At 33.1% G+C, this 17,680-nt stretch overlaps 1 protein-coding gene across 4 annotated transcripts in view; it reads left to right on the top strand.

The window, feature by feature from the left end:
* The window catches only part of MCC (MCC regulator of WNT signaling pathway), a 261,755-nt gene that overhangs the window by 20,028 nt on the left and 224,047 nt on the right, over positions 1 to 17,680 (top strand). The gene's annotated exons all lie outside the window — the stretch shown is intronic.

Raw genomic sequence — 17,680 nt, 5'->3', positions numbered from 1 at the left:
AAAAAGAGGGAAATAAAAAGTAGATTCTTCAAACTATGGGACATTGGGTTTGGTTGAAATTTCAGGCAAAACTCCAAAATGTATTGTCAAAGAGATTATTTATTTTAGGATGTCATGTACTTATTGTAATATATTATTAAGTTACGTTTTATAGCTTTATTATAGGTGGCTTATTTAGATGCCCTCTGTTTAGTGAGAAAATGAGAAACTACAAATAAATAACTGTCATGGTCACAGGCCAAGACAAATAAAATTTATTGATTTCTTTTGATAATCTGTGTTCATGGAAAATACTTATGTATAGGTGATTCAGAATTAGACCCTAATTTTCGAATTTCCAACCCTGCCATTAAGTCATTGTCACTTTAGGCAAGCCTTTAATTCTACGTAGGTTCATAGAATGTAGAACCTACAAATTGCCTTTAAGATTATCTTGTTCTCTAGGTGTTTTTAACCTTTCTTTGTTTTAGCTTTTGCAGTCTGGTGAGGCCTATGGAACCCTTCCCATAATCATGTTTTTAACTTCATAAAATAAAGTACATAGAATTTAATATTTTGTCTTAAGATAGTTCACCTTTGGATAGATGAGTATCTTTGATATAATTTTATATCTAGGAAGCAAATTGTTATGAATCCATGATTCAGTTTTAAAGCCATCAAGATAGAAATAACTTTTGAAAAGTTCTGAAGTCCAGATGTTTGCAGATTTCTCTTTTTAAAAAAATTGACAGAGAACTTTGTAGTTTAATTCTGTCTTCCTGCAGCATTTGAAAGTTTGTAAGAATATTGACTTCTCCTTACATATAAGAAGGTTAGCCAAGAAATCCTTTATATTTTCAGTAGCTTCCGTAACATTGACTTCAGGACCTGAAGTTGAAAGACTTATCTTATTCATATAATTAACAATATCTGCTAACCAAGCTATGTATAAAATTGTTTCTTGCAAAGTGTTCCAAGAGTTCCTTTTCTTCCAGAAAAATGCAGAAGTTTCTGCCTGTAGTTCAAACAAGTGCTTTAAAACTTGTCCCTTTGAAAGTGTACTAGAGAAGTTCTTCATACTCTCTTCCCGTTTATTGACCAAATCTTTTAAAATGTAGTGATTCAGAGATCTGCTTTTGATAAAGATGATTTTATGGCTGGTGACAAAACTTCTTTTAAGTTGTTAGAAGAGTCTGTTGATGGTGCATGTTTGTGTAAAAAAGTTAATGAGTTAAAATGAAGGGAGGAGCTAATTTAAAAAAATTTAATTCCTTAGTTTTATTTTTAAAAACATCTATTATCTAGTACTACCTCTTTATTAAAACAATAATTTACCAAAAAAAAAAAAAAGATCACCCTCACAGTAAGTACACAGTCCAGCAAAACAAATCCCTACATTGGCCATGTCCAAAAATGCTTGTCTCATTCCTGTCCATCACTTCTCTGGCAGGAGAGCAATGGTGTGATTCATCTCCATTCTTGGTTTATTATTGCATTCATCAAAATTTCAATGTTATTCAAAGTTTGCTTTATAAAGTTGGTGGTGTTGTGTAAGTAAAGTAAAATATTTACTTTTAAATGAAAGAAATAAAATAAATAAAAATACTTTAAATAGCTCCTTTTACTCAGTTTCTTCTGAAACTGTCCATTCCATTATTTCATATGAAAAAATAATAATACTCATATACCACAATGTGCTTATAGATGATTACCCCATTATGTTGTCTTAATCTACTCATGAGCAACTATAGTTGGCCAACTATTTGAGTCTGTCTTTATTTCTTCAAGAAGATTTTTGTATTAGGATTCATATCATTCCTAGATATATACTGATAAATACACTTTTAGATATTTTTATGCATTATAGAATTAGCTTGAATGTAATTTCTCTTTTTAGCTGTCCTGCTTTTTTTGGGGGTGATATGCAGGAATGCATATGATTTTATATGAATTTACTTTATATCCTCTAGTGTTGCTAAAGTTATTAGTTATTTCAATTAATTTTTAGGTTGACTCTTTAGGGTGTTCTGAGTCTATAATCATCATTTGCAAAAAGTGATAATTTTGTTTCCTGTTTGCCTATAGTTAGTCTCTTGAGTTCTCTTTCTTTTTCATTGCTATGGCTACCATTTCTAGGACTATGTTAAGTAGTAAAGATGTTGATGGGCATTCTTACTTTACTCCAGATCTTACTGGAAAGGTCTGTAACTCTTTGTCTATTACATGCCATGTTTAATCTTAGTTTTAAATGGATTTATTTGTTATGTTAAGGCACAATCCATTTTCCTTAAGCTTTCCAATGTTGACAGGAATGAGTGTTAGATTTTGTCAAAAAGCTTTTTTCTACATCTAATGTTATAATCATGTGATTTTTATTACTTATGTATATAGTCTTTTTTATGTTTAATCAGTAAACGCCTAACCTGGTTATAGTATATTATCTTATAATATGTTGTTTTAGCCTGTTTGTTAATTTAGCCGGTTGGCAGGAGCATACAAGCGTTGACCAGTAACTTCAAACACATCTGACATTGGAGATACCAGTTGAAGTGTTATTTAAAATAACTTCATAATATTGCTAATGAAATGCAGAGTGATACAAGATCATTTACTGTATTATATTGTTTTAAAATTTTCGTGTCAGTGTGCTTAGGAGTAAAAGTTTATAATTTTCTTTTTCTGCTTTATCTCACTGTGGTTTAGCTTTTAATACCATATTTATATCATTTAAAGTGATTCGAAGGAAGCCCATCTTTTCCTGTGATACATAAATATATATATGTGTAAAAATCACTTATATTATATTAGAATGAATTGTTCTTTGAATAGTTAATATAATTCTTTTGCAAATGCTTCTAGTCCTGGAGTTTTTGCTTTTTCTTGGGAGTTAATTTATCACTTGTTCAATTTATTTTTCTAATATTGAATAAAATACTCGATTTCTTTTGTTAACAGATATTTTAGATTTTTTGCAAATATCCATTCTTCTAGATTATTAGTTTGTTAGCACATAATGTAGCAAAATATTTTCTGATAATTTTCTTTATTCATATTGTAAGTTCTTTTTCATTTTTGACATGAATAATTTGTTTCCTCTTTTTTTTTTTTTATCAAACTATTATATTAATTTTTCCAGGAAATCAATTTACATTAATAATTTCAGAATTGGGGATTTTTTTTGCTTTTAATTTTGTTAACCTTTTTGATTTTGGAATTTCTGTTTTGTTGTTTAGTTGAGGTTGTTTAATTGTTTTATCAGGTTTTTTTTTAGTTGCATGCCCGTTTTGCTGATGTTCTTTTTTCTCTTTTATTGATAAAAGCTTATATATGTAAAATTTCCCCCAAAGTTGCTTTGAGGAACTTCCTTTTTCACTTAAACGTTAAAACCTGCTATATTAACAAAGTATCAAGGAACTCTAGCTGAACAAAGAGTATGAAGTCTTTCTTTATATGGAAATTTTATTTTTTTATAATTTCTAAAACATTGATAATCTTTGCTTTTTCCAAATGAGACTCAAAATAAGAAGTTTTCTTTGGCATCAACTTGCACATATTGTACAAATACAAGGAGCTGGCTATCCAGTTGCATATTGAAGGAAAATGATGAGGCTGCCAGTTCCTTCAATGTGAAAAGAAAAATCAAGGATTCTACTATCACCTTCTTTGACAATGGAACCAAATCTAATTTGTTCCAATCCACAAGTGTCCAAGGCACATGGCTTTACTAAAGTCTATCTGGTTGTGTGCTACGTCTTTCATTTGGTTGTAAACCACTTTATAGCATGCTCCATACAGGAGGCTTTTTTCACTGGAAGAGAACCTAAATTTTTTTTCATAATTAATTTATTTGTTTTCAGTTTTCAACAATCACTTCCATGAGTTTTAGATTTTCTCCTCCTCTCTCCCCTGTTGCTCCCCAAGACGGTATGCAGTCTTATATGGAGAACCGGAATCTTTAAATATATTTTTGAGACACATGCAAGGCAGCCTTTCACTTTTGCGGGCTTTGTACTTCTATTCACATGAATTTTTTCTGCACTAAGAATTGTATGACTTTTGTGTCTCATCATGTTCATAAAATAAAAATAAAACCGTATAAATGATTTTCCTTTTATTTTTTGACAATTCACCTAAATTGTTACTGTAAGAAATAAAATAAAGCAAAACTAAAATACGTGATTCAATTAATATTTTGAAATGGTTTTATATGTTAAAATGATTTATTTCTAAATCTGCACAGAAATTAAGAATTTGTATGTTAAGTAAGGTTTAAGATAGTTAATAAATTTATATGACAAGTAAAATAAGGCAGATTTTATAATTTATCCAAAGTTTTAACACTTAATGGTTTTTAACTCTTGGATGTATGTTTGATCATAGCAGCAGTATCCTTCCTGGCATTTGGTTATCATTGTATATGTAGTCAGATGGCTCTTTGTCACTTCCTAGAAACAAGAGTTCATTTTTTTATTTAGTTCAAAATTTTATTAAGAAGATATTTTCATGGAATATCAATATTCAAACACCACTTGTATGAAATATTCTTATACATTTCTTTACTTCATAAATCAGTATACAAAAAGAGACTATGAAAAGAAAAAGCAAAAAACCTTGCTATTCACAAAATTTACAAAACATTGATCTGTATCACTCTTCATTCTGTTAGCAATATTAAGAAGTTACTTCAAATAAACTTCAAGACGTATCTCAAATGTCAGACATGTTTGTTTACATTTGTTGAATACTGCAGTCTGCTTAACAAATACTGTCTTCTGGTAAGTTAAGTATTATCATTTGAACTGCCCAATTTTGCAAAACATAAACAGTGAAAATTACTCACCTCCTTCCATATGTTGATCAGCCACCACTTGTATGTCACCTTTTCTTGGTTAAAAGACTACTAGGGGCTACCATGCTGGAGCATTTCCTATTACTTGAATTGGGCAGCTAATCACTGGGAGTATCTGTAAATGGATACACTGTAATCCCTCTCATGTGTCATCTGTGGGTGGTTCTAATAACTACAGTAATTTAAAAGTAATGTTTAATTAAATAAATAATTAAATTTATTTTATAAATTTATTTAATTTATAAATAAATTAAATAAATGGTATTTCAAGATATCTGATACTATAAGATATCTTTACAAGTGTAATGTGATATGAAGATATTTATGATTTCTATACATGACAAAGTATACATGCCTTTGGTGCCCAAAACTTAGGAGATTTTGTATCTGAAGATTAACAGTCCTTGAACTTTTGTTCAGAAAGGATTCCTTTAAGTGCTAGTTAAAATCCTACCTTCTATGGGAAGTCTTCCCCAGTCCCTCTTAATTTTAGTGCCTTCCTTCTATTAATTATTTCCTATTTAATCTGTATATAGCTTGCTTTGTATATATGTTTGCATGTTACTCACCATCTGATTGTAAATTCCTTGAGGACAAGGACTGTCTTTTGGCATTTTGTATGTCCAGTACTTAGCACAACAGCGCCCAGGACATAGTAAGTAGTATACTTAATAAGTATTGGTTGATTTAAAGGAAGTATTTCCTTTTTAATGGGGAAAACAGAAAGACAGAATGTGAATGTTCTAACAGATGAATCACGACTGTTTATTTGTTTCATTCATTTTGATATATACAAGCTCTCCAGTGTCTCTGATCTCTAAAGTTTCTAGGTATTCTCAAATTCTAACATTCTGTGGGTTGGAATGAAGGTGAAGGAAATGGATGAAGGAAATTAGGATAAAGGATTTTTGATTGAATTACCTGCCATCCCTCTGTCCCGAGAGCAAAGTTATTGCTAAAAAGCACAATGTTCACAAGGGCTTTTCTTGATTAATTTATAGATTTATGGAGCATAGAACTGTGGAAATCATCTAGTCCAGTCTCCATATTTTACCAATGCACTCAGAATACCTCATCTTTTAATATCTCACAGGGCTATTGTAGTTTTATGAAGTGTTTTATAAACTGTAAAGTGTTATACAAATGTTAGGTAGTGGTGTTTGCATTAACTGAAGTCAGCCAAATAGATCAACCACCCTAATCTCAGTCCAGGTTCCTAACAACATAATTAGTAGTTAACTCATTGGAGGGCTAGGCTTCAAGGTTTGGACTTTTTTCTCTAGATGAGTTCCAAAAGATGGCCTGGGACTGACTGGATAAGAACTAACTGGTGAATTCGGCAGTAAAAGGATTTCTGAGATTATCAATGAGGAAGGGAATTGCATGGGCAAGGCAGTGTCTTGAAAAATGACTCCGATTAGGATTTCAATATGTGATATGGTTTTAAGGGATTATTGGGAAAGTCTATATGACTCATGAGTTCTCTTTTCACTGTACCCCCGGGCCTCAAGATTCAGGAATTAAAAATTCATTGGAGTTAAGTAGTCTGTTTTCAAGTGCATATACATATGCCTGAAAAGTGCTGTAAATTCATTTTTATGTCATTTTTCTCTTAAACTCTTGCTCAAAACAGCAGGGAATGATGGTGGGAGAGAAGTGGTAATTCTAGACAAATGACTCAGAGGGTACTGGTTTATTTTTCTGTTAAGTAGAGGGTCACAGTAAATATGGAATAAATGAATGTTAGAGGGTGGCCCAATGTAGGAGAATTTTAAGAAATAAGAGTATATTCAGCAGATGATGTGGAGTTCCAAAAGGTAGGAAAGTGCTGCAGAAAGGGAGGGGAAGAGGGTACTATGGACAAATTTAGCATGCTTTGAAATTTTGCCCAGACCTGGCCCTGCTTGTCTGTTACAGAAAGCATCTGGGAAAAGATGCCTGTGGTCAGAAAGGCCTCTAGGAGATCAAGAGATCTTTTAGAGAGGGAGTGGTATTCCACAGACTCTCTACTCCAATTTTCTGCTTTGGTAAGGCTGACTTTTAATTGGAATTTGGGGGAGTGGAGGAAAAAAGGAGAAAAGGGTATACCAAAGATAAATTCTCTAGTTCAGCCTATGAACTTTATACTGGTTCACCCATTGAGGAATCCTGCTTACTTTACAATGCATAGGCTGTGTAAAAGTTGTTTGGAGTATTTTTCTCTAGTTTTTGATTGTTTGAAAAAGACAAAATGGTGTAGTAGATAAAGCTAACTTTAGAGTTAGGGAGACTTGAGTTAAAGTTCAGACTGTGTGGTCTGACCAGAGCAGGTCACTTAACCTTTCAGTACCCCAGGAGACTCTGAGTTATAAAAAGTTGTTGATGTGTCAAGTGTCCACAATGGAAGTTGTATAGCAAATGTGTAATATATATTTATAAAATTGCAGGTCTGGAAACAGATAAAATAGAAAAAACTCATCTTGGGTTTGTGAAACTCTTAAGTGCTAATTAGAAATAGAATGCTGTACTTAAAGTCAGGAAATTTAGGTTGGAATCTGGAATTTAACATCTATTGTGACACTTGGTAGTCTCTTAATCACTCTAAATCTTGGGTTCCTTAATTGTAAAATGGGTATAATATTTGTACTTTCTGCACAACGGAATGGTTGAGAGGAAAATACTTTATAAACCATGAAATAAATGTGAGCTATTATGAAGTGATAAAGTAGAAATATTCTTAAATTTGAGTTTGTACCTTTAAACAACAAAATTAGAATTCTTACCTAAATTACCTAGAGAGTAAGAGCTCTCTACCAAAGCAGGGAAGTTATTCCTAGAGAGCCAAATTATGTTTGAAATTATAATTACAAAATTGAACTAATAAGCATTTTTTCTTGCAGTATTTCAATACATGTAAAATCAAATACATAATATGCCTCAGAAAAGTATTCCCTCTTATTAGGCACATTTAGAGAATTTAAGGGAAGAAAGGCTATATATTAACCAAGTTATAAAAAAAGAAGAAAAATAAAGAAAATTAAAAGAAATATCCTTCAGCATGCATTCAGAGTTCATCAGTTTGCTGGAGGTAAATAGCATTTTTCCATCATGGGTAGCAAGAGTATTATTTTTAATACAATAAAAATATCTCACTTGTTTAATGATGTTGAAGACTAATTGCCCTTCTGATATTTAATTGCGTATAACACTACTTAATATTACATTAAATATATTTTTGACCTCAGATATTCATTTGATTGACCAGGATTAAAATTATTACTATTCATTAGAAGAGAATTATCATTGATTTTTATTAAGATCTATTTCCAAATAAGAAATAAATTCTGGTTTTTGAGGATTTGGGGGTAGGATGAGACAGGACTGAATTAAATGTAATTGTGCCCATAAGAATAGACATAGTATCTTTATAGATTTGGTTTCTTGATGTATTCTACACATTAATATATTTCTTTATATAATTATGGGAACCCACAAAATTGAATTCAGGTATCTCTTTGCTAAGGCAAAAATGAGTTGTTATTTGGGGTGGGGTGCAGGGCTTGGGGTGTGGAAAAGGAGTATTTCTTAATTTGGAATGAGAAGAATTTAAATTGATTTCAGGAATTGGGGTTTTGAAATTATCAGAGGTCTCTTATGTGAGAGTGAGTAGTGAATGTTTCCAATTACAGGTCTACATTTACCTATTAGCATTTAACACTGGAATAGGGGAATTTCTGTTTTCTACTACTATGGTTTGGCTACTATTTTAGTGAGACACTTAATCTTAAGATTCTTGCTTGGTAGGAAGATTTTTGCACATTATGCAAAGTAATAAAATTATTTAAAGGAGGTTACAGATGTTACTCATTGTAACAGTCAGGGTCAAATAACTAATCTTATCAGAAATGCAGGGTTATGCAGTTTGTAACTTAAAACCTGTGTTTTTATTCATTTCTGTTCTCACTGCCAAATACGTCATTTAAGGCTTTGAGAATGATTTCCTGAATGTTGTTATAACTTTATAACTTTATAAAAGTTATAACTTTTCTTTCTCTTTGAGAATTCCTCAAGTATTTGACTGGTTTAAGGCTTTGAGTCAGTGACTCTACCTCTCTCTTGGCCTCAGTTTCCTTATCTGTAAAATCAAGAAGTTTGACTAGATTATCTTTCAAGTTCATTTTTAGCTCTAACATTGTATGACTCCTAATTGAGTTTTATAAATACAATTTTACATTATAAACTTAAAGCAGAAATCGAATCTGTATGGTTTTCTTAGTACTTACCATAGTGCTAAGCATCAACAGAATTTTAATTCCCTTAGAAGATGACAACTAGTGAATTTCATCTATTGTCTGTGAATTTGAAGGAAATGACTTGTTGCTGCCTGTGATCGAGGTGACATGACAACTCTGAGCATCCCTTTTTTGAAGGAAGGAACTGAGTTAGATTTATCTTTTTTATCTTTGTGTTTCCATGGCTTTTCACTTAGAAACTGTAAACACTAAATTGAATTGAATTCAATGAGTTGAAAAGCAAGGAACTTCATACACGGTAGCCAACTTGTGCTCTAAAAGTAATTTATTCAGAAAATTACCCAAATAGCTCAGTGTTCCTATCATGGATGATGACTTGACTTCTGAGGTTCCTTCTGTTTGTTTTAATGATTTGTTTTCCTTGATATTGGCCTGGAGACCTACTCACGAACAGTACTCTTGACAGTAGGATAATTAGAGGATGATAAGATTCAGTTAGCTATTTCTGAATGGAGTGCTTGCCATTTTTTTCTAGAGCTTCTATCACTGTATCATATAATTAAGAAATACTATTATTAAAGTGCCTAAATTTTGCTATGTGAATTAATAGAAAAGTAGGTTGGAGGAACTGCATAACTGAAATGTCAGGGGATCCTGGAAATTAAACACCTTGTCACTCATTTTGCATATGAAGAACTTGATTCATTGTAAGGTGTTACCAGAGGTCCTAAACAAGTGAAAGAGCTTAGAATCAAAGCCAGGACTATTTCCCTGTGTCAGATCCTCCAATAAAACAATTTGGTAATTAGAACAAAAGCTCTAATGAGAATTCTCACAATTATCATGCCAAGTATTAGAGCTGTTATTTTTTTTAACTTGATAGCTGGCTTTTCAATGGATATTTAAGAGGATCTGTCATCATCATTCTAAATTCTAGAGCAGTTCTTAGGACAGAAGAGTTTTCCAGAGGCTTCATGACCTGTGAATTAAAAATTTACCTTCAAACTTGAAGAATTGTACTTCTGCCTTAGACATGGAGAAATTTGTAGACTTCACCGTTTTCCCTTCCTTATGGGAATGCTTGGCAGCAAACACAAATGGTGCTACAATATTCAAAGTAATGAATAATCTTTTTGAATTTTGTGTTTTGTCCTGGGACAACAGTGTTGATACGCATGTGTGCTGGTGATTCAAAGATGTTCATGGGTAAAACTGTTGGTGCCTTAAGCAGTGATGTAGGGGCATCCCAGCCACTGCATTCTCTATCACCCTATACTCACAATAAGAAAAGAAAAAAAAAGCCAATTTCACTTAATGTCCTTGATGAGTCAATCAAAATTATTAACTTTATTAAATTCCTACCCTTCAGTACATCATTCTGTGTAATGAATTGGAGAGTGAGCGTAAAACTCTTCTGCTACATACCAAAGGAAAAACACTTGGGGGTTTGAGTTGAGCTTTTCATGAAACACCATTTTTACTTGAAAGTAGGACTGACAAACTAAGATTATTCAGACCTTGGATATTTGGCAGATACTTTCTCGAAAATGAACTAAGTGAACTTGTCACTTCGAGGAAAATAACTGACAGTATTTGTTGTCAGTGATAAACTTTGAGCTTTGAAGTGGAAATTAGATTTTTGGAGAACTTGTATTAACCATCATGAACTTGACAGCTTCCCAACACTTAAATATTTTTTTTTGAAGAGAAAAATAAGTGGAAAAAAATCACAGATCCATTGATACTAATGAATGTGTTTTTAAAAAATATTAAATAATAAAGTGTGTCATCTTTCCAAAGGACCATTGCATGATGTTACAAAATCACACAGGGGTAAAGCATCCATTCAAAGCTCAAGAGAGACCAATGGATTTTACTATAACGGTGTATGAAAAGTTCATCTATATAATATTGATTCCACATTGCAACTAACCTTTAAGAAATTACCACTTGTTGAGTTTTGGTGTAGTATCAAAGAAGAATATCCATAATTTTCAGAAAAGACTATTAAAATACTCCTCCATTTTCTTGAAACATATCTGTGTGAAATCAAATTTTCTTCATATTCTTCAGCTAAGAAACCTATAACAACAGATTAGATATAAAAAGAGAGGCAAGAATCCAGTAGTCTTTTACTAAATGAGATTTACAAACATTGAACATTGCCATTCTTCTCACTAAAATTTTTGTCTTGGGAAAAGTTATTTTTCATGAAAAATGTTTTTGATGTTAATATATAATACATTTTTGTTATTTTAAATTAATAAATATTTCAAAATTTGTCATACATTATTTACAGTACAGTAAACATCAGTGGATATAACCCACATAAACAAAAGCTCTTTGAGGTCCTCAATTTTTTAGAGTGTAAAGGGTTCCAGAGACCAAAAAGTTTGAGAATCTCTTCCCTAGACAATAGTTTTCTAACCAAACCCCTGCTAAAGAAAGAGGAAAAGGATTCACAGAATAAAAGATTATAGGCATATGTGTGCTTCTGAAATGAGAGAAAAACAATCATAAACATCTTCTAAAGGTAAGTGTTTGGTCTTGAAAGGAAAATATGCTAAGGGTTTAAAAGCAGAATCTATATGCCAGAAAGGCCCTTTAGAATAATGCACCAGGTGAAATAAATGGCTAGCATCTGTTGTCTCATCCTAAACCCTTTGAGCTGGTCTGCTGCCTATTAATTATTTAGGGATTTCCTAATGATGGCACATGTATTGCCAGTGATCTCTGAATATAATAATGGAGGCAAAGTAGAGAAAACAGAAAACTTAAAGATAAAATAAAATAATGGTAGCACTCTACTTGCTTTTCAGAGCTATTCTGAGATCACATCTCTGTTTTGAAGCATGTACCTTGACTAGAGTATCGTAGTCCAATGGGATTCCTAAGAGCTCACATTTGTTTGTTTGAATCCGTTAAAGCTTTTGTGTGAAAGGCTGAGTCACACCCTGAGCCATTTGTACAAAAAGGAATTAGCTGGAGAAAGACTTTGAGTGCATGGATTCAGAGGTTAGAGCAAAGGGAGGATGAAGTTGGGAGAGAAAAGGGAGATATTGAAGGAAATCATTGACTCTAGAAGCAACCCTATTATGTCTGTCTGTTTGATTAGACTCATTTAGGTACTCTCAAAAGCTTGACCTAGAAGGTCCATCCAATTTGTCTGGAAGCCCTCCTCGATTTTACCTGGCATCTGGAGGGGTACTTAATGAAACACTGGTTATTTGGGTATCATCTGTAAGGAGATGATAATTGAAGCCATGAAAGTATAAAGATGAAAGTAAAGAACTGGGCCTTGAACAATGCTCACAATTAGACAGCAAAGGTAGAATAGGAACCTCAGAAGGTGACAGAGGAGGAGCCACAGTTCTGGGTGGTATGTACAACAAACGTATTGATTTAGATCAACAGAATGTAAGTATTACCAAAACAGGGTAATAACTAATCTTTTGACTACCCTATTAGACTGACCCTATTAGAATAAGGTTGCTTTTCCTATTCATGTAAATTTGGGAGCATTTTCCAAGTGGCATAAAAGATATCAAATGTTAAAAAATATATATTAATATAAATTGCTTTGCAAATCTTAAAGATGTATTATATCAATCATCAAGGACACGTGCTACTTGAAAAGGAGACTGGTCTTGTGGTCATGAAATGTTAAAAAAACAACAGCGTATAGCTTTTATCACATAGATTGACTAAGGAGGATTTGTAGATCAGTTAAAAAGCGTTTATTAAACAAACAGTACCAATAAAGCTAAACTTAGAAGATAAGTAGGAAAATGGGGGAGGGGAACCTTTAAGACAATTTTTTTTTTTTTAAAATAGGTCTCATTTCTAAGATATATAGGGAACTGATTCAAATTTATAAGAATAACAGCCATTCCCCAGTTCATAAATGGTTAAAGGATAGGAACAGTTTTCAGAAGAAAAAATCCAAATAGTCACATGAAAAAATGCTCCAAATGACTAATTTTACAGTAATATGAACTACTTTACTGGGTGGAACTGTGAACTGGTGCAATGATTTTAGAAAGCAATTTGAAAATAAGTCCAAAGAGTCAGTATAATCTCTGACACAGTCTTAAGACTACTAGGTCTGTACCCCAAAGAGATCAAAGAAAGGAAGTTACCCATGTGTACAAAAATGTTTACAGAAGCTCTTTTTGTGGTGACAAAGAATTGGCCTTATAGTGGCAAGAATTGGGTGCCCATCATTTGGTGAGTAACACAAGTTATGGTATGTAAATATGATGGAATACTATCATAGTCTATGAAATGATGAAGAGGATAGCTGCAGAGAAACTTGGGAAGACATATATAAACTGATGCAAAGTGAAATGAGCAGACTAATGTATATAATAATAGTATACTAAAGACAAACAACTTTACCCACCTCCTCATAGAGAGATAATGGACCAAGGGTACAGACTGAGTACAGTAGAACCTCGGTTTACTAATTTAATTCCTTCCGAGATTCTGTTCATCTTGCGATTTGTTTGAATTGCAAAGAGAATTTTCTCATAGAAAGTAATGTAAAGTTGGATGATCGGTACCATGTCCCCAAGAATATAAAAATAATTATTAAAATAATTATTATATAATTATTTATAATTTTAAATAAATTTTTATTTTAAAAATAATTATTTATAATTTTAAATAAATTTTTTGTCCCTAATGTGCCTGGAATGCAATGACAATGATTAGTATGCAGTATAAACCGAAAATAAAATAAATTAATGTGCACTTTACCTTTGAAAAGAGTTGTGGAATTGTGGCTGGTATGAGGGAGACCACAGAGGGGAAGAGGAGGAAGGGTTATTGCTTGGAAGGAGAATCTCCTACTCTGAGAACACCCAGGATCTCAATGTCAGAAATGTTCTCTCTAATACTACTTTCACTAAAATAAGACTAACACTACTCCCTTTGCTTATTTTTCGTTCTTTAGAATCACATTCAAGTTTTGACTCACTGATTTTTTTTCTTTATATTCACTTCTGACTAGGAATCTAACGAACTTGTTTTTGATGTTTTTTAAAAAATTAATGTTTTCAATTTTCAGCAATTACTTCCTTAAGTTTCATATTTTCTCCCCTTCCATCCCCCCACCCCCAGACAGCATGAATCTTATAAAAAAAAAACCATTGCCCTGGTTGAACATCATCCTTTTGCAAGCCATTCAAGTCCAAACATGATGTTTGTACTGCAAATTTTTGTTCATTCTGCAAGACAAATTTTGTGAAAATTTTTTCCTCATCCAGTGAAGCATATGTAAATCAGGTTACTTGTAAACCGAGGTTCTACTGTACTTTAGTTTTTTTGGACAAGATTGAGTATTGGAGTGAGAGAGAGAAGGTGGAATTAAATTAAAATTAAAAAATAAGCATTTTTTAGGCATCTGTTATGCTTAGAATACAAAGCCAAATAAAAGGAGTTGGGGAAAATAACCCTTATTTTCAAGGAACTTACATTCTATTGATGAAAACATGTATGTATATACAATTTATATGAAGCATAAATGGAAAATAAATATCATTCTCTACTCTAGTCCACCTTCTATGAGGTGACAAGGTGACTTTCTTTAGGTGCAGTTCTGACTTGGTCATTTCTCTAGTCAGTAAACCTTCAGGGATTTCTCTCTTTCTCTAGGATAAAATGTAAACTACCTTGTCAGATTTTTTAAAGTCCCTCACAGTGTAATTCCAACATATCTTTCTAGACTCATCGTATCCTTCTAGCACTCTCCGTCCCCAACCCTTTGCCCTCACCATCCCCATGTCTGAAATGTACTTCTTTCTTAGCTCTACGTCAGTCTCTCACTTTCTTTAAGACAGAATTCAAGTACTACCTTCTGTACAGTTCTGTTCCTAATCCCAACTGCTCTCCCTCTAGCTACACTATTCTGCCTTTCTTTAGCTATCGTTTTATAAAGAATAATAATAGCCTAGTATGTTGGAAAGAGCTTTGTACTGGAATGGACGTCACAAGTGTGCATGAGTCCTGGCCCTGCCACTTAGGAGCTATGTTACTTTTGAGCAAATGGGGCAGTTAGTTGGTTCATTGGATAGAGAGCCACATCTGAAGTCAAAAAGACTCATCTTCAAGTTCAAATCTGGCCTCAGACATTTACTCGCTGTGTGACCCTAGATAAATCACTTAACCCTATTTGCCCTAGTTCCTCATCTGTAAAATGAGCTGGAGAAGGAAATTGCAAACCACTCAAATATCTTTGCCAAGAAAACCCAAATGGAGTCACAAAGAGTTGGCTGTGACTGAGCAAGACCTTGAGCAAATCCCTTAATCTCCTTCATCAGGTGCTGGGAGAAAAGGGTTGTCTGTATGCTGTATCTCAAAACTTAATAATGTACTTAAAGCAAATTTTTGAATAGGATTTTGAATTCCTGATACTAGCTTCTGTTCCATAGCATCTATTTAAACTTCCTTTGCATATGGAAGCTGTGAGTGAATGCAAAGATTAAAGGACCCTTGAGAAGGTGACTTAAAATCAGGGGTGACCTAGAGCCAATTCATGCAGGCTTGTGAGAGCCCGTTGTTAAATTTTCAGCGTGAGCGTTTATACCTGGGAAACTGGCAAACTACAAATCCGAGCTTGACTTACTGTTTTGTTGATTGCTTAATACTGAAGGTGCTGGAAAATATGTTAATAATGCAAATTAAATGTAAAACTTGGTATGTACATTTCTTTTTTTTTTTTTGGAAAACAACTTGCTAAATATTTCCCAGTACACCACTTTTAAAATCCTTCCTTTCTTCTAATTGCTTCAGTTCCCTGAGATACGATGTTGCCCTATGACTAAGAAATGTGGTAGACTTAAGTATGATGAGGAAGCTCTAAATGCTGATGTGCTTTTATGCTGCATTAATAGAAAATAAGTGTCTAAAACAAGTGGTAACAGGGTCATTCTACTTTTATTGTGAATTAGCCCAAATCTGGAGTTTTTCATTCTTTTCTGGGTGCAACATTTTAGGAATGTTCTTTAACTGCAATGTCCTGATGAAAGTTATCCAAATGAGGGAAGTTTGAATCACACTTTAGGTATATTGGGTTGAAGACACGAGGGAGTGGTTAGATGGGATTAGATGGGATGCTAGAAGACTTTGGGGGAGAAATGAGAATTGACCTCAGATATTTGAAGGGTATTGTTTGGAAGAAACATTAGACTTGGCTCTTTTCAGCTTCTGAGAGGAAAAGAAGGATTAAATGGTGGAAGTCACTGGAAAGTAGATTTTTACTTAGCATAAGGAGAAGTTTTCTTACAATATCCAGTTCTTTAAAAAAAGCTTCTAAACTGTTCATATCCTTTAAAGTGGGATTCTAATACTTTCTAAGAGCAAGAAAAGACTAAATACTATACAAAAATTATTTGTTATCTATAGTAACAGAAAAGATGGAAACAAAAAAACTGTGCCCATTGATTTAGGAACAACTGAATAAATTGTAACATTAATGTAATAGAATATTATTATAATACAAAGAATAATGAATTTGAAAATTTCAGGGAAATATGAGAAGACTGACGTGACAGAATGCAGAATGAAGAAAGGTAGAAATTGTACATCATTTCTGCAACGTGAATAAGAACAACACTTAAAGGCAACAAAATTCACTTTGAAGACAACACTATTAGCCCTAAATGATTCCAGCTAAAACACATACATTTGCAGATGGCTTAAAACTAGGAGAGATCTCTACCCCACTGAATGAATTTTTGGAATTAATCCAAAAAGATCTTGACATGGGCTAGAAAGTTGGGCTAAATCTTATAAGATGAAATTCAATAGGGATAATTGTAAAGTCTTAGAATTCGATCTAAGGAACTTCACAAGTACAAGATGGAGGAGAAATGGTTAACATCCATTTGTCCAAAAAATATTTGAAGGGATTTAGTGCACAACAGGTCTAATGTGAGTTTAGAGATATGAATGTCCTGCCACTGACACATACTGGTTATGTGACCCATGTGGTCAAATCACTGAATCTAGTGGTTTTGAAACTTTTTTTGCACACAGCACCATATTCTATTCTGTGCAAAATCATTATATGCTGCAAGATATTTGGAGAATTCCCCATGTGAAAATTGCCCATTTGATGGGCTGCACACCTTTTGAAAAACTTTGACTAAAGCTGCTTAATGACTGTAAGCAGTAAGTTACAGAATGGTTGTGGGTCTGCATTGGTAGAAAGAGTTTAATTAAAAGGAGTTCTCTACACTTATAAAGTCATAGGTCTAGGCTAAAAATAATTTGGAATTTAGAGGTGATAGTCATAGCCCTAGTTCAGGCTGTCTTTGATACATCTCATGTGGAGTATGGTGTTTATTTCTGGACACCACATTTTAATAAGGGCTTTGGTAAATTGGAGAGAGCCAAGAGGAGTCCAACTTGAGAAGGGCCATTTAAGAATTGGTAGAAGGAAATGGAAAGATGTAGACTGAAGGAGAAAAAGAGAAGACCCACGTTAGTGTTCTTCAAGTACTTGAAAGGCTATCATGTGAAAGAAGAGTTGAACTTGGACTGTTTTGTTCTAGGGCAGAACTACACGCAATGGGTGGCAGTTGTAGAGAGGCAAATTCAGGATTGATGTTATGGAAAA

Source organism: Notamacropus eugenii, chromosome 1, assembly GCF_028372415.1.
Source record: "Notamacropus eugenii isolate mMacEug1 chromosome 1, mMacEug1.pri_v2, whole genome shotgun sequence".
NCBI classification, from domain to species: domain Eukaryota; kingdom Metazoa; phylum Chordata; class Mammalia; order Diprotodontia; family Macropodidae; genus Notamacropus; species Notamacropus eugenii.
Note: the sequence above shows the minus strand (reverse complement) of the source record. Positions and strands in the feature narration are given on the sequence as shown.